Source organism: Balearica regulorum, chromosome 4 (assembly GCF_011004875.1).
Source record: "Balearica regulorum gibbericeps isolate bBalReg1 chromosome 4, bBalReg1.pri, whole genome shotgun sequence".
In the NCBI taxonomy this organism is placed as follows: domain Eukaryota; kingdom Metazoa; phylum Chordata; class Aves; order Gruiformes; family Gruidae; genus Balearica; species Balearica regulorum.
In genome coordinates this window covers 30841880-30864076 of record NC_046187.1, presented here as the reverse complement: position 1 = coordinate 30864076, position 22197 = coordinate 30841880, and the positions used below count along the sequence as shown (strand labels likewise).

The 22197-nt window shown below is 39.3% G+C and overlaps 1 protein-coding gene across 3 annotated transcripts in view; it reads left to right on the top strand.

Moving 5' to 3' along the window:
- Nucleotides 1-22197, top strand: part of GRID2 (glutamate ionotropic receptor delta type subunit 2) — a 742195-nt gene that overhangs the window by 287258 nt on the left and 432740 nt on the right. The window lies entirely within an intron of this gene.

Genomic DNA, 22197 nt, shown 5'->3' with positions numbered 1-22197 from the left:
ACTTATGTTCAACTGTATGTAAACATGGAAGCGTAGAGAGCAGAGCACACAGGTTTATGGTTAAAATCGTAAAATCATTTAGGTTGGAAAAGACCTTTAAGGTCAAGTCCAACTGTTAACCTAGCACTGCCAAGTCCACCATTAAGCCATGTCCTTAAGCACCACGTCTACGCATCTTTTAAATACCTCCAGGGATGGTGACTCAACTGCTTCCCTGAGCAGCCTGTTCTAGTGCTTGATGACTCTTTCAAGTGAAGAAATTTTTCCAAATATCCAATCTAAACCTCCCCTGGCACAACTTGAGGCCATTTCCTCTTGCCCTATTGCTTGTTACTTGGGAGCACAGACCAACACCCACCTGTCTACAACTTCCTTTCAGGTAGTTGTAGAGAGCCATAAGGTCTCCCCTCTGCCTCCTTTTCTCCAGGCTAAACCACCCCAGTTCCCTCAGCTGCTCCTTGTAAGATTTGTGCTCTAGACCCTTCACCAGCTTTGTTACTCTTCTTTGGACAGGCTCCAGCACCTCAATGTCTGTCTTGTAGTGAGAGGCCCAAAACTGAACACAGGACTCAAGGTGCGGCCTCACCAGTGCCCAGTACAGGGGCACAATCACTGCCCTAGTCCTGCTGGCCACACTATGTCTGACACAAGCCAGGATGCTGTTGGCCTTCTTGGCCACCTGGGCACACTGCCGGCTCATATTCAGCTGGCTGTCGACCAACACCCCCAGGTCCTTTTCCACTGGGCAGCTTTCCAGCCACCCTGCCCCAAGCCTGTAGCGCTGCATGGGGTTTTTGTGACCCAACCTGGCACTTGGCCTTGTTGGACCTCATACAGTTGGCCTCGGCCCATCGATCCAGCTTGTCCAGATCCCTCTGTAGAGCTTTCCTACCCTCAAGCAGATCAACACTCCTGCCCAAAAGTGTGTGAGGACTCCAAAATGGCCGTGTTAGGACTTCACATACAGCACATTTTTTTGGTTACTTTCTTTTTAGCTTGTGCTGGTCAGTAATGAGTTAGTGATTTATGGTTTGGTGGAGAGATCATATTGGGAGGCAATATTTTGTAGTGAAAATTCACTGGCTGGAAATAATGTTTTGGTGAATAAACATGACAATGAAAGATGATCCAGAAAGGTTACACTAAAATATCTCTAAGAAGTATCTAGTACTATGGAGGTGTGCTGGTTTGACATTATATTGCAACATTGCTTCATCCTTGTGATCCTAAAGTAATCTGTTCTTGTGTGTGGCTTTTTTTTCTTTTTTAAGTGTGGGGTTTTGTTTTGCTTTTAACAAAATCCTTCGAGCTTGAACTGCAGACTTCTAGTCTGCTGGTCAGAAAGCAAAACACATTGGGGGGAAATAATATGAAGTGCTGCCGAATTTGGGGGACATAGCAGGATGTAAAATCTGCTCATGTGCTCATATTGTCTGCTTGCCTGAGCTTGTTTTGCTCAGCAGCTCCCTTTTCCAGTGACTGGAGCAAGAGAAAAAAGTGGTAGGAGTGTGCTAGCATGGTGTGAAGCCTCGGCAAATAACCTCTGCCCTTGGAAGGGTGGTTTTCATCTGGGAAAGAACTCTGACTTAAATAAGGGCTATAGTACATGCAAAGACAATTATCATTTGATTGTGTGCATGTCTGGCCTTAATTTCTTGTATGCCCCATTTTTCTTTGTAGGATGGAAGCTCAGCATAAAAGGAAATAATGTCATGGGAAGTTGTTGCTGTAAGATTTTGACAGCCAGAAGGAATTTAGATAAATCCTTCATGTAGCCAGGCAGAAATACTTAAAGGTGATACAGAACTACATTTCTAAATGGGGAAAGCTATGAGGAAAGTTCAGGCTCTTATTTTAAAATGTGGAATTGGAATAAAATCTGAAATTCTAAGTAAATGAAGACAAGCTAGCAGTAGAGAAGGTACAGCTGTAGCATGACTCTACTACACTAAAGCTAATGTATGTGAATGTACTGACTGAGGTAGTTTTGCCCTGTTCTTATTGATGCAACATAGACATGCATGAAGTGGAGCAAAGTCTGCTGTCACAAATGTGAACATTAAGCTAAAACTAAGTATATTTAACATTAAAAAATATGTAGGTTACTCCAGGACTAAGCTATGGTAAATAAAGGAGATCAGGCACTGTATTATGAAAGTTTATGGTACAGGCTACTAGAGTTGATGGATGAGCACAGTACTTCCATGTGTGTGTCTCTGTAAGGAGTGTAAACAAGAATTTGAAATGCTGCAGATGGAATCGTGAAGCTGGGGATCTGTTGCCACTTTCGCTGTTAAGTGTGTGTAAATCTGAGGACGACTTGTTGCCAGTACATCCATCATTCCATTTTCCTCCAGAGAAGATTGTCTTAAAATAGCTGATACTACAGTACAGTCCTTGATTTTTATTTTTTTTAATTATTATTATTCACTTTGAATAGGAAATGAATCAAAGCGTGCAGGTCTTGCCCTTTAATAAAAAAGAATCTCTCTAAAGCCAGCTTTCTTCTTCTATGTGGCTTTTGGTCTCTAGGTGTGCAGGTAGTTAGACAGATGTCAAATGCAAACTCAGAATATCATGCAGCATGTCTGGTTTGCCTCTTACTGAAGTTTGTCCTTTCAGAATGAAATACATCTATCTACCCAATGTTTTTTGGTTTTTTTTTCCAGCATCGCCACTGGCAAATGTAGACTTCCATGGCCAGAGTGGCAATGTATCAAAGTGCATGACTTCAGCTAAGCACAACTTGGTCAAGAGGTAGAAGGGAGTAATGAGAAGTACATCAAACCACAGAAATCACATGGAAGTGATTTGAAGTTTAAATATGCATAAATTGCACCCTAATAGCATTACTCAGAAAGTCTTAGCCAAATGGTTTTCCCTTTCACAGTGTATCCAGACCACAAGGATTTCCCTTTCCACATGACATACCACATGCTAAAACTTTTTTCCCCCTTCTAACTCAGAACTTCAAAAGCAATCACCATTTCTGACAATGGCAGCTATTTGGTTAGTAGCTGAGCTTAACTGGAGCTGAGCTTGATTGATTGTCTTGTAATAAGTGTGCTGGAATCATGCTTTGGTTAATATAACTAATATTTATGAAATTTTGTTCCAGTTTGCTGTAATTTACAGTTTATCATTCCAAATGCATCCTTCTAATACAAAACTCAAATGAAAACTGACAGGTCTTCACACAGTGCTTCTTCAGAAACTGTCACTTGGTGAATACCATTATCAGCAGAAATTTAGGTTGTTGAGTTTTTAATAGAAATTTCCTGATATTATTTAAAATAGCCTGCAAATTTAATTATTTAGACATAAACAACATGTAAATAACCGTGGTTGTCTTTCTACAGGAAGAAAGTTCTTTACAGACACATTGAAAACATACCTTAGGTGTAGGAACTCTCAATGGTATTTCTTGCTGCTGGTGACAGATTGACAACTGCTTAACCAACTCTTGCAAATCTGTGTTCATTATCTGCCAGTAATTACTCATTGACTTGTGTGCTCCAAGTCCCTAAACTTTAGTCTATTGCAGGCAAAGGCAGGGGGAAGACATTTTTTTTTTTTTCCCTCTCAACCTGAGCGCTATGGTTTTAAAAGCATTAATCTGAAACATTCTGAATACGAAACGCAGAATGACAATTTTGGCTTTCTTTAAAAAGATATCATGGCCTAGATCTTCTGTCTTCTTTCATGCTGCTTTGCGCTGTTCCAGCAGATAGGAGCAGCAGGGCAGCTGGCACAGCTTACTGCCCAAGGAGTGTGCTGGAGGGAAGAAAATCCCTCAGTGGCATTGTGCCGAGAGCTGTCTTATTTCACTCCTCTCTGCAGCTTGCAATATGAAATATGTGTCAGAGGACATTTTGGGGAGCAGAGAAAGGAAAAAACCAAACTGGCTAGAGTAAATCCCAGAGTCCAGAAGGGCTTTGTTTACTCTATCGCACTTAAGCACAGTTTAGAGCAGCCTAGAGGTGGCTCCAATTTGTGATTTGATAATAAAAGGAAAAGGGGAAGGCCAGGGTATAGCCACCAGTGCATCACCAGGATCAGGATAAGCCCTACTGCGAAACTTTCATCTTGAATTTATTGAACATCAGTTAGAAAGACAACATGCACAAACTGAACTCTGTTATTTTTGTCTTCACAGTTACAAAGTTTGAAAAATATAGATAAAACTTCCATACCTGTTCCTCAGCGTGAATTGAGGGTACAGCTAATTTCAGAAATAATTCTTCAATTGGACTAGATGAGAACAGGAAACCTGTGTGACTTCTACTATCAGCCAGCCTGATTTTTGAAGTGTGCAACAACAATGGACTGAAATTGCCCATAATCTCATAGGAACCCTGTTGCTGCACTCTGTGGTATATTTCCATTTTCAGAGCAAAAGGATATTGCGGAGTGTTGAAAAGCTAAATTTCAACACAACTTCAGAAAGAAAGGGTCAAGATTGCAGCCAGCTGATCTGTTTAAATTTAGTTACCAAGGCAACAGTTGCAAACTGTTATGAAATTTGACAGAATCTTTCTATAATGTATATACATTCATATAAGTACAAAATGTGTCAGAAAATGTGACTGTTAGGATTACAAAAATCAAATATTTGAAAGATAGGAGATACCAGAATTAAAATTGCCTTCTATCAGTAATCCATTAGCTTTTAGTATATGGTTATATTGTAAACCAGTTTTTCCTATGGGGTCATGCATTATTTTCTCAGAAGTCTTACATAGTGAGGAAATTGTCAGTTGTTCAGCGCATGTACTTGTACTTTTAATCCTCCCTGATGTATATCTGAATGTTGTATTTAGTGCACTTCATTGCAACTTCTCGCTAAATACTTTACATCACCTTTATCAGTGTTATAGTGGGAATTTTGTATTAGAGGGCCATGGTCTTGAAGTGCTGCATAAACTTTAATGAATTTATCCTAACCATACCCAAAAGGAAGTTATTGTCTTATCTCTATTTTACAAATACACAATTGACTCTTCAGGAGATTATGACCAAAATTGTCAAGCAAACATTTATTTGAAGAGGCTTGATCTGAATTTTCAGAAGTATCAAGGTTTTTATGGCAGTGTTTCCATTCAGAAAACCACTTCAGTCAAATACAGTTGCAGTTTGAATGCTTAGCACTTCTGTAAATCTGTAAATCTGGCCTCAGGTGTTGCCCACTGTGCATGCAGGAAATGAGAAAGACACAATTAGTAGCCATCTGTGAAATGTTTGCCCAGCATCACACTGGAGCTCGATGGCAGAAATGGGGATGGAATCCAATTCTCCAGAGTAGCATTCAATTGTCTTCACCATCAAACCCTCATTTCTCTTCCGTCTGTCTCCAGCTCCATTCATTAACTCCTTGCAGCATTGGCAACAAATGAGGCGTGGACAGCAACCTTCACTACTCAGCCCTGATTCATTTGTGTTGTATGGTCCCACACTACACACTGGATGAAGCACTCATCCTGCAGGAGAGGAATAAAAAGTACCTTTGTGAAATTAAAAACAGACAGTGTTTTTAATATTTAGTGTTTTAGTTATTCATAGAACTGAATACAAGCATTTTGCCTAGATTTTGAGTACTTGGCATTACATCCTTAATATTCTTTTAGTGCAAGTCTTTTGATTTTGAAATATTTTAATTTATATATATAAGTGTGTATGCATTTGTGTGCTTGTAGTATTTAATTTCTGCAATAATGGCAACTTTTTCTAAAATCATATGCAACCTAGACACATGTTCGAAATATTAGGTACTATAAAGCTTATAGTTCAGGAGTTTGGAAAGAAGTTGACATTATTATTAGTAGTAGTAATACTATTTTAAGCTTTGACTTGAGAGTAGAAATGAACAGTTCCTAATCTGGAAAATGCAGACCAGAAAGAGAAAAGGAATCAATACGCCTTGGGAGTTAATTCAAAACAGAATGTCAGAATGACAGTACCAAGGAAAAATGTTTCAAGAACAGAGCTGAATAGTGAATTCTTCTGCTAAATACCTGGAAGGTAACTTAAATGTAGAAAGTCAGTAGTTTTGTGTTTATTGTATGAAGCGTGTCTTGGTTTCACAGATTTACTCTTCTACATTGAGACAATTTGCTCTGTTGCAGTGTCCATCAAGGACCATTCAGGTCTGGAGGTGAGAGACAAAGATGTGGGGTTTTTGGTCTCTTTCAGGTTTCCCCAAGGACCTGATAACAATAGATTCTGTGTCAAGAAAATGTCGGGAAAACAGCTTGAATCTCAGACACTCAGATTGCTGCTTAATCTAAGTCAGTTTGCCAAATGCATTTTCATCAAGATTTAGAACTTGAAAACAACCCCATAGACTTTCCAGTCAACAGGATGTTCAGATACATTAGACTGGCTATCACTTAAGACTTTCGGCTAAGTTAACTGCTCAGATAAACTACCAAAAAATCCCCAAACCTAGCTGTCTGTGTGCCACGTGATATCCACAGGACGTGGCTGGTGAGCTCTGTTGATGAGGCTTTGAGGGCAGCAGCAAGTGGAGGTGGTGTCCAAGGAGTATGGCTGAGTTCAGAATACGGGGATCAAGGCAGAGTCAGGGATGGGTGGGTCACAGAACCGGACTGAAGCCATCAGGGTTTCTGTGTATTCTGCAGACTCTGCTTTCTGCTTTTAGGGCCCTTCTGCACTCCGGGTTTTCTGTCACCGAAACCAGTCAAAGCCCATTTTTGATATTCTCCAGCATCTGTGTAAACAGCATCTCTTGCTAACTTGTCACTTGCTGGTCCCCCGTGAGTCACTACGCTTTTGATGTGTTAAATGGTATCTTCCAACTAAACACAAGCGTACTCCAGCCGGATTAGTAGTAGAACTAGAGTCCTATGACCACCCTTTCATCTGCTGAGACCTGCTATGTATTTGTCATTGCACTAACAAAGTCATTATATTTGGTTTTATTATTATTTTTGGTTATCCATAGCCAAGGGAGCAGGAGTAGATCATTGTCTAGGATATTTTCTGCAGACACTTTTTATTAAATAGAGTCCAGCAAACAGGCAGTTGCAACATCAGTTATTGTTGTTTATGGCTACTTAATTCCACCACGTAAATAGCAAAATGGTGACAGCACATGATTTATCTGTGTTTTATTACTAATACAAGATACAACACTGGGACTGCAATATTATTTAAAGAAAAAAAAAAAGATTTTTAATTACTGATGGAAGTCATGATCCATGTCAGAACTTAACACAACATTTTTTGTTGCACTCTTTAATACACTTAATGTAGTGAGCTGAAAGGAACTTTTTTTTACACTTCAATCACTGTGTATATTTCTGGAGGCCTACTTGTTTAATATAATAATTGTATGGCAGGGGGGTTGGAACTAGATGATCTTTGAGGTCCCTTCAACCCAAACCATTCTATGATTCTATGATATGTCCACATAGGAACTTCAGGCAAGGATTACAAGACTTGGTGACAAACCTGTGATGTTGATAAATGTGTAGAAAATACATGTGTGTATATGATTCACATGGATATAATGAATGTAAATGTTACTGTAGCCATCTTCAACCCAAATGAGAGAGAATTAAATGCTTCATAGTAGATAACACACTGTGTTATAAGTAGGGATAAAATTCAGGACACCTAACTCAAGACTTTTTGTTGTAACTGCTGTTCCTGTAGTAACTTTCTTCCTGGAACAACATGGTCATTTCAACAGATGTTGTGTCTATAGAGACTATGTAATAGTGACAAAGGGCACCATTAGGAGGATCCATGGGTAAGATGAACACAGCATTGTTATATTTAACTTGCACATCTTGGGATCAATAATGTTAAATGCCTTACGGGAAAGTTCTCCATACTGTAAATTTTATAGTTGGATTGTGAATATTTGAGCTTAAAAGAACAGCTTTGGCTTACATTTTTCATAGTCTGTATCCTGTCTTTAGCGGAAAAAATGGAGGAGGAAAACCCCGGAGGTAAGAGATTTCATATGTGCTGAAGTATGAATTACTGTTCCATGTAATATGAATTGTCTACTGAACTGAAGTGACTCATGTTTTTGTTTCATAGTTCCTGAGGGTAACTGCCATCTCAAGTGGTAGGCAAGAAGAGTAGTAGTATAAAGCTCTCTGGGGAAAAATTAGTATTGATTCACTCTTGTTTGCAATAAATATAATGTTTTTTTTCTCTTATGTTAAAGTCTACAATTAATTAATGAATTAAATGCTGTGTACATATCTGGACATTCAATTGTTGGTGACCTAGAGACACCCGGGAACTGGTACCAGAGAGTAAAAGCAGCAAAAGAACTGCAGCTTTTATCTTGAATCTTTAATACCTCTTTGAACCTTAGGCAGAAACCATGTATAGCCAGCAAAATGACCTGAAGTTTTGATGTTATCAAACCTCAATTAATCTAACTAAATCAAAGTACTTCTGGGTAGTTTGGTATACAGAACAACTATATTTACTGCTACTAATCTGTGTAGTGCTTCTATGGGATTTAATAAGCTTAACAAGGTTTAGCTGTGACTTCTGGTATCAACACAGGCACTGCTGGAAATAATGTGAGGTGTCCTTTTTATTTTATACTTTAATGGGGCTTTAAAGTACTATGCTGTTTGCACTGTTGTTGCTTCCAATGAGAGGTCAAGATAAGGAACTGAGCAGACCATTTTAACCCCTGTGGTACTTTTGCAAGAGAAGATCTGTTAAATTTAAAGACTTTGACAAATTCCAGTATGAGTAATTTAAACTGTTTTCCTGAAATTCTGTTATGGCTTGTACAACGCACTTGTGTTCAGGGATTTCTTTTTAACTTAATTTTAAATGAATCTAAGAGTCTCAATGAGGTCATAAAACTATTTTGACAAATCTCAAGAAAAAGTGATCTGAATTAATGTTTTATTTTGGAGCCAAATAAAAGTAATTTCTCATATGTTGTGATAGCTCAGGGTGGTTTTGAGCTTAGATGAATTAAAATGGATAAATCAGTCTCAATAAATCCACGCAGTGCGTGGATAGATCAGTTTCTTCTGTAGTTCCCATTACATACCATGCTGTATGAACACTACTATTTTGTTACTGAAAGGAACTTCCATAATTTATCCCAAAAGTGATTAATTCATCATATTAGACAGCAAGCCACTAGAAAACTGATTTTTTTTCTGTACCATAAGCATTGTACATCAGAGTTGCACATTTGCCATCTGTAGACGCATAGTGTATCTTGATTTTTGCTGTATTTTCTGGTAAAGGAAATAGGCTAACTGAAATTTTTAAGGGCATATTGGAGCATGAAAAATGCCCCTTTTCAATCTTAACTGCTACATTGTCAGCTTAGAACATTTATTGACTGAAGCCTTTGGATACTGAAGAATCATTTTAAAAAATAGCATGTATAGCTGGTGAACCTCTGTCATTATTGGGTATTAGAGTCTATCCCATGCTCATAATCACTGTCTTGGGAAAATGCCCAAGAAAGAGCACTTTGGCTATTTCTGCTGTGCAGTTATCGTATTATGAAATGCTATAATGGATTCTTATCAGTCATCACCATCCACCAATCTTGAAAGCATGTCTACTTTGACTTCAGGTGTTCATAGGCACGTCTGTACTGCACTGATAGGCTTCCCCAGGGATCCAGTTTCCCTGGCTAGTGCCTACCGGTGCCGGCAGGGTGCCCCATCTGGCATGTGTGGGTGAAAGCTCAGGAGCACGCCCCCCTCCAAAGTGTGTGCAGGCAGTTTGGATGACTCGCACCTCACCTCACAGGGACCCACTTGGAATGACCCAATTCTGCCAACACATCTCTCTAAAGGACATATGGCATGGCACACACCATCCATCTCCCACTGCTGCCGAGATGCTTCCACACACAGTGTGCTGCTTTGGGGAGCTGCTCTGCCCAAAGCTCAGAGAGAAGATCTATGCCTTCTTTTCAATATAGAGTGTGTACAAGCAAATCAGTTTTAACAGAGCTATCCACAAAGACATGTGGAAGGTCAAGGAGGTCTATTCTGAAGTAATAACAATTGTTCATGGAGGCAATCTTCTTGCAGAGAAGATGTAGAAGATTCCTTGACAAAGAGGCTGCAGTCTGAAATGTGGAATAAGCACATCTTTTGGAGGAGAAGAGAGAGGGAGAAAGGAAGCACCAGACTTCAGGAATGGAAGAATGTTTTGTAAGAAAAGTGGTCAGACATCTTGCACATCTGCACAATTGCAAGCTTTCCTTAACCAGGTCCATAGACAGCCTTAGATCTGTGGACCAGCAGCTGCCAAAATATCTTCACCAGCTCTTCTCTAGGGCTGTAAGATAGCCAGGAAGAATCTACAGTGAGCTAGAAGGGTTCATCTGGACCATACCTTTTTTTTCACCCCGAAAGAAGAGGGAAGGCCTGCATCTGTAGTCTCTGCCGGGGAACTTACACCAGTCCCTTAAGGAGTTGGAGCAGCATGTCAATGAATCTGTTTCTGGATCACTTTATATTGTGAATGAGTTGAAACTAGGTGAGGGATCCTGAAAGAGGACTGCAGGATAGAGTTAAGAGGCAGTAACTATGTGAGGGTTGTTCCCTGACCCAAACCTCACATAAGTGCTCTTGTCTTCCAGACTGGCATATGGTTTAAAAAAGATAAAAATAAAAAAGCTATGGAATACTGGTGACCTGTTTGAGTGACAGCCTTTTTCATCTCTTTTCTTTCCAAAATATTGCATATTGAGAACAAGGGGTTACACTGACTTTATCATCTCTTTTCGCTCTAGTGCAGGATGAGACTGCAGAAAAAGTAGTGTCATTTTATGCACTCCTTGCTTGTTGTGACTCAGGGTGAATTTAATCTGGAAATTAGAGGTGGAGAGCTACGTCCCAGATTACAAATGCTTCTGAGAATGTCTCAGACTGCCTAGGGTACAAAGGGAGGTGAGAACATAGGACTAAGACAGTCATGCCTTTCTGGAATGGTAGCTGGAGGTTGAGATCCCTCGGCATCTAAACTGTCACTGGAACATAACACGATGAGTATCTGGCTACCTGTGGTCAGGACTGGGAGAGCAGCCATCATCTCCTCTTCCACCACAACTGTACTTGCTTCCGGACTATGTCCTGCACTCTCTGGACTGCTGAATCTGAATTCAGCTGTGTGATCATGGCTTGCCATGATGCCACATACATCTGAGCATGGATGAACAATCTGATAACAGACGTGTTTTGAGCGCATGGCTCATATTCTGTAATGCAATGTGTAATGGCTTCTAATTTTTATGCAAGGACTGAAAAAGACAAGGAGGGGAGGCTAGCAACTTCGTTTTTGTTTGGCATAGTTAGATGGTCTTTCAGACTATCAGTCTTTCTGATAAATGCTTTCTTTTTCAACTTCACTGTCTGTCAGGACAGACATGGTTTGTATTTATGTTCCTTTTCTGAGTTATCTGCCCTTTCATGGAAATACCGTGTAGTATAGAAGTAAGTCTGAAAAGATCTTAAGGGATCTTTTTCTGTGGCTAAGTACCCTCTTTTAGAATAGTACCAGTTTCTATTTGCCACAGTAAATAAAGGTGACCTGTACAAAAGTGTTTCATAGCTGTGCTTTCAATGTGTGTACTTGTCCAGTAAGAAGAATAAAAAGTCATTTTATTTATGTAATTTGACTGTGCTCTGAGTAAGATATCCCTATGTCAGTGTAAAGGGACTTACCTTTTTGTAAATGTTCTCTTCTGTATTTATTTTCTTGGTTGTTCTCTCAGCAGATGGGTAAATACATGCAGCGCTGCTGAATGTAGAACCTCTTTCAAGGTTAAGTAGTCCCTTTTCAAGGCTAGTACAGTTTGCTTGCACTTAACAAGATTTTTTTTTTATACTTGATAACAAAGTGTTTCTATGGTTTATAACATGTTTTCTGGATTTACTGCCCTGTATGCAAGTGTGGTGGTCCCCATTGGGATTTTGCAACTGCAGGAGCTTCCAGCAAGGACTTGGCCTGTCAGCTGGGGGCTATAAAAGGTCTAAGACCAGCAGCTGCCAACAGGATTTGTCTTGCCACATGCTAAGCTGAAGCTGCAAAACATCATGGGCTTCAAGTACCCCAACTTTCCAAGAGCTTTTGGCCTGACAGCTGAACAGCCAGGATTGTCTGTTTGCATGTTTCTGAGTGAGGGTTTCCCCAAAATTCTGCGCATCTCTACTTGAGTAGTAGATTACCTACTCTCAATACGATTAAGCTGAATGTAAGTTGTACGTGACTAGTTACTACTTTGGGTAAAAGGAGCAGAGACAACAGAGACAGGGAACATGTAGAAGAGAAAATGAAGAATGAATGCTGGGGAGGGGCAATAGCACCTGGGTCCAGACTACGTGGTGGCACCATGGGTTGGGAAATATTTGGGCAGTGTGTAGCTAACACTGTACACAGGCCTGTGGTGAGTGAGCATGTGGCAGGCTGCTTGCTGTGCCCCTACTCTCCTATTCCTCCTCCAGCATCTTTGTTGCAGCCTTTGTCTGCCAATGTGGTGAGTGGGAGAAGGCTGGGGAAGGTGTGTGCCTGAAGCAGGGACTTCTTAGGAAGTCCAGCAAGAGAGTCTTATGTTGGAGAAAAGTATTCATCCTGACACAGGCTCACTTGGCCTAAGGCACTGCAGGGTGTCCTATGTGTTTAGGAGAAATTGTTTTTGTCTGTGTGTTTGGAAGGATATAAGAGGGAAGGGGATAGGCAGGCCTCTTCTCTGTTGCAGACAGGTTAAAAAGTAGCTCAGAAGTGCTCTTCATGTGGTGTATTTATGATGTACAAAAAAGGAAGGGACTTTTAATAGATCAGGCAGGGAAGTCTAGCAAGGGCTGATGGTGGAGTCAAGAAGTGCTGGAGAGTTTCTCAATATCTGATGATGTACTGCTTAGGCACCCAACAGGAAACATGCTCTTGACTAAGGTTTCCTTGGGTACTCTGGCCATCAGGAGAGGCCTGAAAATAATGTGGCAGTAGGAATAGGTGCCCTGATGTACTTACCTATGTCCTGGTGTGTCCTGGGAAGAACATGAGAAGTTCTGAGGGATGACAGTGTTATATAAATAACTTGCCCACCTGATATTGTTGTGCATGAATCCTCCTGTTAGCTGGGGAGAGTCTGAGGATCAAAATGGAGTGGAAGTGTCTTCTCTTAATGGCCCCAGTCAACAGAGCATATTACCTTTACTGCGGTCCTAGAGAGAAACCTGGCCAATTTAATTTGTATATGAAATAGGAATCTGTTCCCAGCTGTTCTTTACCACACAACAAAAATGTGTTTTGATGAAGGTATTATGTTTTTGTAATCTTGTGTTCCATACCTCCACAAGCTATTTTTCAAATTTACTTCTTTAAACAAAATAAAAAATAAAATGTAAACTTACATGTGCTTCATTGTTTTGCAGCTCTAGAAAGTGCATATGACATGTTTAATGTTTGTTTAGATTAGAGATATTAGCTTCCAACTGTTGGTAAGCGGGATTCAGTGAAAACTTGCATCCTTTGGTGGTCATAGTTTTAATGATAGATGAGGTACAGAATGTTTCCAGGATATTACAGCTGGGACAGTGTGTAAGACAGTCTAATCCATTGCCACTATAATACCTCCCCTATACAGCCAAAGCTGATACATTAACTTCAAGATTTGAATAACTTCTCATGCCAATAGAGTAACTGAAAATTGAATTATAGATAATACAGATTTATTCAGAAAGGGTAACTTTACACAGCATTTGTAAGTCTCGATTTTTAGGTTGCAAAATCATTAGATATATAGCCATCTCTCTTCCCATTGCTTGCCTTTTAGCCTGCAGAACAAAAAAAAAGATAAAACCCTCAAGGACCAGCAAGTGTTGCAGCATGCCTCTCTGTTCTTATGTAGGGCGCTTTGGGATTGTAGAAGGGTTAGGAAAAGATTTCTGAACCTTGACCTGTTCTGTTGCAGACAGCGAGATATGTCAAATTCAGAGAATGTCTGCTGGCTATACAGTTTATTCATTCATCCTAGAAGAATCAATGTTTTACATGCATGTGTGTGTGGATATGTTGAATGTGGGTGTCTCGGTGGCTCTGCTTTGTAGGAACTGTCTGAAAGAAAATATAAGCACTCTCATTGCTGAGTGATGGAGATAAAGGTAAAAGCTGTCCAGTAGACTGATGTTTTGGAGAGGAAGTTTTATGAAGTCTCGTTTCTATGTCAGATCTATGATTGATGGCCAAATGTGCTGATCTCCCTGTGGTATCTCTCCTGTGATAGGTTAGTTGTGTTTCTGTTCCTGCATGTCCTGATCCTCCTGACTTTTTTTTGATTACACTTTCCTGAGTCCTCCTTCTCTTAATCCTGAGTAAGTAGTAATTACATATAAGTAACAATGATAGTATTTAGAACATACTGTAAGTTTATATACTTATATTTTTTAAACGTGGTGCACTTTCAATCAGCTTTGTTAGCTAAGGAAGTATAAAATGAAATAAAGACTTCTGGGCTGTATTCTTAAGAGACGGAAGGATTTGTTTATCAGGCCTTTAAAAATATATAACTGCACTTTTTATTATAGTACTATACAAACAGTGTGAGCTATAGCATGCGAAGGCAGGCATGTAGAAGCTCTTGAGAAGATTTACTTGCACATTATTAGTGGACAAGTGAGTGGTCTGGAGTTCTGTCAGTTTAAGGGTTTTTCCTATTACTGTAAAACAGGTTTATGTGGGGTGTCAGAAAAGGGTGGACTAACAAGTTCCAGTCTTGCAATTGAGCTTTTGTACAGCTTGTGTTGTACAAGGAGAAATTGATGGGCCTCTGATCATTTGTATCTCAGACTTGTAATGACATCATTAAGTTTTATGTACAATTTTTCAGTCTTAACCAGTTTCTCCCATGGAAGACAAAGTTAGGACTACTTCTTCAGGAATTTACTAGCATATACCATTATCATCGTTTTAGCAGTACTTAAGCTGATGAATGGTATGTTTATTATCTTTATATTACTGATTTTGAAGTCTTTCCCAAATTACTGTTTTTTCATAAGGGAAATATAACGTAGACAAGAGTAGAGTTGTTTTCCGAATAGAGTTGTAGGACGTATCAATGCTGTGCATTGGAGCACAGGTTTGTGCTTCCAGATCAAGCAGAGACCTGAGTCAGTAAGTCTGTACCAGAAGAGTAAATGCTAAGGTGATTACACCTACTCAGGTCAAGAAGCACTAAAGCCACGTAAGTAAATTGGCAGCCAGGAAATATTAGTTGTGTCCCACCATGCTGAGAAGGTAACTCTGCAACTTCCGAATTTACATGCGCTTGTACATTTACCATGCAATGGTGCTTCTTCATGCTGCTGGTCTGTAAGTCCCTGGCTTTTAAAGATCATTGCTTGTTTTCCACTGTTTCCCTGTTTCTCCATGAAAGTGCTTCTTTCAGTTGTTCAAGTGTCTAGCAAAGGTGTCTATGTTAGCTGGATCAGAAGGACCAGAAACTTTTCCACATATCCCTTAACATGCTCGTTTCTTTCTCTTACACATTTGAATGCTACTTATGTTAGTTCTTTCTACTTCTTGTGGTTTCTTTTTACTCTTTCTACTTGCTGTCTGATTCTGTGCCTCAGATTTCTGGCTTGTACAGCATCCTCACGCTATTTTGTTATGCTTTAGTAATTGCAGTCTAGTTTCTGTTTTCTGATATGCTTCTTTCTCATGCTTAAAGAAAACTCATGACGTAGCTAGTGGCATCTATTGCTGTAGTCCCAATTAATGTCTCCTTTATCCCTCAGACTCTTGAGATGAGTCTTTTGATCCTACGTTAAGTTAAAAGCTCTTTCTGCGTCATGGCAAGCTGAATCCCTTACCCACACTATGGTGTGTAAACCCCACACTGTGATCTGGCTTGCTTACAGCTGTGACCAGTTTACCTGCACCTGCCTCTCCAGCATCCCCAGCAGCAGCATCACTGCCCCAGGGGCAGCAGAGTCCTGGCCATCCCCAGCAGCCTGTGGGCACACACAGACAGCCCCTTGCTGCAGTGGGGAGAGATGGGTCTCCCTGGGATGTCCTGAGCATGGAGCCTGTAAGACGTGAGAGATGAGCCCACAGCTGCTGCCCCTAGCAGACTACATCTACTTGCCTACCTTGAGCTGAGCTGAGCGCACTCAACTGAGAGCAAGAACAGAATTAGTATTCATTCAGAAACGTGAAGTCCATGATAAGTTGGCTATTCATAGAATCATAGAATTGTTTGGGTTGGAAGGGACCTCAAAGATCATCTAGTTCCAAATCCCCTGCTGCGGGCAGGGACACCCTCCACTAGACCACGTTGCCCAAAGCCTCATTGTTATCTTTTTTTTTTTTTTTTAATGGTAGGAAGTATATTCAGAAAATAACGGGGGTTTGAGACATAACTCTGCTGTCCAGAATGCAAATTTTAGTGGGTCTTTTTTTTCCTTTTGTGCTTATCTTTCTGTATCTTGATGTACTACAATAGCTTCTTGTACCCAAGATGGTGTAAGGACTTAGCAAGCTCATAACTTGCTATGTTAAAAGTGAGCGAACAAACAGAAATCATAATTATTAGGTTAGTCCTTTTCTTATACAGAACATCAAAACCAATCATCTGGCTGATACAATTTATGGTCTATTCTAAATGAGCTGTTGGCTCTCTTTTTAGTAATTTGCCATTTCTTCTTAGGTAGACTGTATTTAACATTTGGGTAAAAGAAGCTAGAAAAGAACAATTTTAAATAATGAGCAGGTTTTTTCCTTATTATTCCACAGTGGATTCAGGTAGTAATGATTATTATTTTCATTAATTGTTTTTAAAGGAATTTAGAAGAATTTTTAGAAACATTTTGCCATTTATCCAAAGAAGTGGGTTGGACACATTGGTCTTGTTCTGCCTAACAGGAATAAAAAAAGTCAGAATCTCTCTACGACTAATGCAGTAATGGAAGTCCCAAGCCCTGAGCTGATGTGGGTTTTTTGTTTGTTTTCTACACATTCATTGCTGTGATATAAAAAAACGCCCATTAATTAGTACACATATTTTAGTCAAGGGGAAAAATTACTTTTTAATTGTATTAAAATGTTACAGCAGTGTGCTTTAAATTTTAGAATCTGACAGATTAACAGCATTAGATTAATACCTGGTTACAGTAATTGGATATTGGTAACAGTGTTGTTAGCAGAGAGATCCTATTAACTTGTTTACGAAGCTGCCTTACATGGCTAATCCAATTTGGAGCTTAGCATTAATTATAGCGATGCGGAGATGAATGGATATTGGGTGCAGCACCTTTCGGCAGGGAAGAGAGTTCTGGTGGGATAGTGCTAGTTAAGTTGCATGGATAAGTGAGAAATGTCTGAGTTTGATAAGAGCATACCCATAGAAAGCTCATCTGTGCAATCACTGTGCCTGGAGATCGGGATTGCCTGTACTTCTGGGAAGGAGCAGGCTCCACAGGAGTATCCTTGTTCCTGCCACAAGGGGAAAGAGGAGGTCGTTACAATTTTTGTCTGTGAGAATGCAATGTAAATGTTTGATTGCACGCTTTTATTCTGTGTTTGCATATTGTGTGCTCTAGGTGTTTATTTATCTATATGGTCAGGAATGTGTGCTGGCTCACAAAAGGTCTTGCCGTTGGGACACATGAAAATAATGGTTTGGCTGAATTTGAGGACAGAAGGAAGGAAACAAGCTCTTTAGCCTGTCATATATGATATTTGCACATAAAACTTGGTTGACCTTGTGCTATGATTGCTAAACTGGTTAATGTAAATGAAATCAGGGCAAAACTGGGTAACTCACTTTGCAGTCCACCTTAATGTAAAGGATTTGTTAATGAATGTGGGATTAGCACTCTTGTATCCCCTCTTCTATATGAATCTATAGGGTGCATGTTAATGAATGTTTTTACCGCAGTCAAACCAAAATAGATGGGAGACTCTTGTTCCAATACTATAAGGTGAAAGAATGGCTTAAACTTTGGTGTTGCACATCTGGGTTGAGTATTTTGGGGTTTTTGGATGAAAGTAGGGTTGTGTTTCTTGCTTAGTGAATTTTTACTCATGTGTCCAGATCCTTTTTCTAGGTGAAAATTTACAGCAGACTGATTATGCATTGAAAAGATTTGCTCATCATAGTAAGTGAGGTAAAATGTCAAAAATATTATTGCAATATCATTTTCCCTGAAAAGTATAGGATGAACAGAAAGGTGGTAGTAATCCAAACTGCTTTTCTGTGTTCTGTGTGGCTTTCAGTGATGAAAAGGATCTTAACCAAAATGCACATTTAAAGATTTTTGTAGCAGAATTTACCAGCTCGTGAAATGGTATAGCTCTTTGCATGCCATGTGCTTACAATGCTTACGTGAAGTTGATAGTCGAGTAAATTGCTGATGTTACAGCCTTTCTATTTTCTCCCTGATTTCTTTTGTAGCCTCTCAGTCAAGTCCTCCACACAGATCTGTTTCCGTCTAAACCGAGTGCTCCATTTTTCTCCTATACTTTTCCTGCAGCATTCCCTTATATTTACACTTAGTATTTCAGAGCTGACAGAATTGGGTATTCATGGAAAACATATGCAAGATTCACCAGGCAAGGATTTTAAATTTCACAAGGTGAAATTATAACACTTTTGAAGTCAGTGACAAAATTCCCTTCAATTCCAGCAGGACCTAGATTTTATCCTCAATTTTTTGACCCAAATAAGCACTTCAGACATGAGATTACCCACTTCAGACTTCACAGGGAAAAATCTGACAAACAGAGAAATAATGGTTATTCCAGAAAAAGAGTCAGCGATTAGATAACAATGAATTAAAAACTGTGCTGTGTATTCTTACCTGCTTGCCAAGGTCATATTGTGCTTTCAGCTTCTAGGCTGGTACTGATCTATTACAGACCCATGCAATGGTATGTAACCTACTTTACATTGCAAAATGCAAAATAAAGGGAAAAATGGTGTCATCATATCCTCTCTATATAATGCTAATGTGGAATGACCAGGTTATTGGAATTAAAATCAGTTTCTGTCCTTCTATAACCAGACAAGCAAGTTTAATGATTTTATGCAAATGTTGAGTGAAGCAGAAATGCAGGTTTTAGTCAAAAATTACTTGGAGAACGTGCTTTCTTTCTCTTTTTTTTTTTTTCCCCCTCTCTCTCCAAGTCTGTTAAGCAAATGGAACAGACTATCAAGTAAGCACGCACATTTCAACCGCCTATGCCAAGCTCTCAAAGCGTGAAAGCACAGGCACAGTTTAATTAAATTTATCCAAGAAATCTCCAGACTAAAAAAATAAATAGATAAATATACACCACTAATGAGACTGTTCTTCTCTCCATTAATATGAGTGAAAGTGTGTGTTTACGGACATAGGAAGACATGCACCTGCCTCTGTATATAATGATGAGTTTGTATTCAGGACTCACAAAGATGTTTCATCTGACTAATTATTCAAGTGTTCTTTTTGGAGGGCTGAAATATTTGTCAGAAGTCTTCAAAGTCTGAATGACTCTGATTTACAACACTCATAAAATTTTTGTTTATTAAATTGAACCTGTCAATACTACTTAGTTCATGCTCTCCTGTTTTCTCTTTTAGACTTTGCTGTTGAACAGGAGAAATAATGTGGTTTGAAATGAGATTGTGATGTATAATGTAGGGGTAATATTTACCTTATTTCAGCAGCATGGGATGAGGTCCTTTCCATCCAGGACAGAGGAGACAAATAGCAATGTTTCCCTGCAGGCTCCCTCTCAGGTAACTAGGGAAGCTTGTTTGATGCCAGACTTGCTGTGAACAGCTAACTTCACTCAGAGTATATGTCCTTTCATGCTGCTGTCCTGCTCAAGCAGGAGCTAAACGCCTGAGATCTGTTTCTGTGAGTTAGGTGATATGCCTTCTCATCAGCTGTCAGGGTGACCTACACAAGCACCATCAGCAGCAATGATTCAAATGTCAATAAGATTAGGCAGCAGAGGAGCTTCATCCTGACCTTTTTGTTTGCTGCTGCAGATTTACATACATAACACATCTGTATGGGATCACGGTGGCTTGGCTTTCAGTTGCCTTGGCAAACAGTCTTTGCAATGCAGTTGTCATGCATCAGATATACAGGGAAAGACCACTTCTGAGGTGCAATGTATGGGGGAAACCCGTCTTGCTTGAAGACATATTGTTTGAAGTAGAAATACCTTCTGTAATCTGTGTCACACAGGTGGTGTTGCTCAAAAATGATGGAGTCAGCACACAAGTAGTGTCAGAGGAACATTAAAAAAGATAAAGCTAGAAAACTTTTTAAAGAAATAAAAGTCAATTTCAAGAACATCATTTTAGTGCTCTATATAAGAAATAAAATCTGCTAGACCACCCATACAACCTTTCTTGAGCTTGGGATGTACTACTTAGGTAAGAGGGAGTATAATAGGTCATCTGTCGTAAATCCACTTGAAAATCTATCACTAGATGCTCACCAGATCATTGTGTTGGGTGTCATGTTGCTGTGCCTATGTTTTTACAACAGTCCTTCATCAGGGAAGGCTGCAGCCTTGGTTTTTCTCTTTTAAGGCATGCGGTGACTCACAAGTCTTTCACTGGTATGAATCTTACTTGCCTAGGTCTCAAATACCAGTATTGCTCTTTCCTTCCCATTATATCCTTATTGCAATTTTGTGAAAATTCTGACAACAATCATTCTTCATTTTAAATAGCATGAGAAGTGCATACGTCTAAACAAAACAGTCATTTGAATACTTCACTTTTCTCAGTACTGAGGCATGTTGATGAAGGCATATCAGCATTCTTTCAGAGACAGTGGCTGGTCCTACGATTAATGATTACAGTAATCCCATTTTCACAGAAAAACTCAACAAAACTGAGTTGCCAGTTTGAACTTTTCAGCATGCCCCCTGTTGTGACAGAGAAAAGATGCTTGTCCTCTATGTACATGAAATGAGGGACAGGGAAGAAGTGAATGCTGCTGCTTTTTTTTTTTTTTTTTTTTTAAATAAATAAATCAGGAAGTCAGTGATGCAGAAATTTCATAATAACGAAAGGAATTTATACTGGTACATAGATTCCCAAGTTCCCTTGCAATTCAGTTGAATTCCAGTTGATTTAAGGACTACATTGTAGCTGCATTCCTATGCTGGACCTGCTGAGAGGAAAACGAGGTTGTTGAGCATAAACTTGTCAATTGGTACCGTTCAATGCTTGTGAATAAACTGAATGTTTTTCCAAAGGAAGGTGTACAGGCTTCCAAAACACAAAATATGATCTCATTGTCCTTTAGCTTGAAAAGGTAGAAGAACAAATCTTCTTTAAGGCTCAGAAAATCTTTAAAAAAGAAAAAAAAACCACACCAAAAAACAATTCTCAAAACAAATCAAGATCTTTCATAAGAGGAAGAGCTGTATAATGTACCTTGTATCTGTAAAGATAAATATCTACTGTTTTAATGGGATAGTTATTTCAAAATAGGACTTGTTGCAAAAATCCTGGATGTTTGTGAGAAATTCATTCTCCCTGAATATAGGGAGGCAAATAGCTTTCCATTTGCCTAATCCGGAGGCTGGCACAAACTTTCTGCCCCTCCCTTCTTTAGTCTGTGTATTATGATGGAGCCTCTCTTATGCCAATGGGCTTCACTACATTTAGGGGTCAGGCTCAAGTTACGTTAAAGGAGTTGCATGGAGTTTGGCTACAGTTTCTCTTTAGTGTTGGTGATAATTACATAGATAAAATATAAGACCCAATTTTACTATTATATTAAATTACATTTTAAACCTAAAGGACATAATGTGCTAAAGTCACAGTTACAACACATTGTAAACGTGTTCAGTAATTATGGTCTGCAGAAGCAATTCTGCAGAAGGGCTGTTGAGCTTTCAATTTGAAAAATTTAGCAAAGGCTTGTCTAATGAATTTTGAGAGAGACTGAGGAAAATATCTGTTATTGGAGTGTCTAATTTGGGTTTATATCTTGGTTTCAGTTTCTGGGAGAGGGAATGGACAGATTCCCTTGTTGGTGTTTGACTCAAATCACATTCATCCTTTCAGGATTCAGGTGTTTCTCAAGAGATTTTGCCTACAGATGTGGTGAATAGGCTTTTTCTGTGTGGTGTAAGTTACAGTAAAATTTGTGCTATATCAGAAGTCTTCCTAAAGACCATCTTCAACTACAAATGCCTTTCTGTGTACTAGGAAGA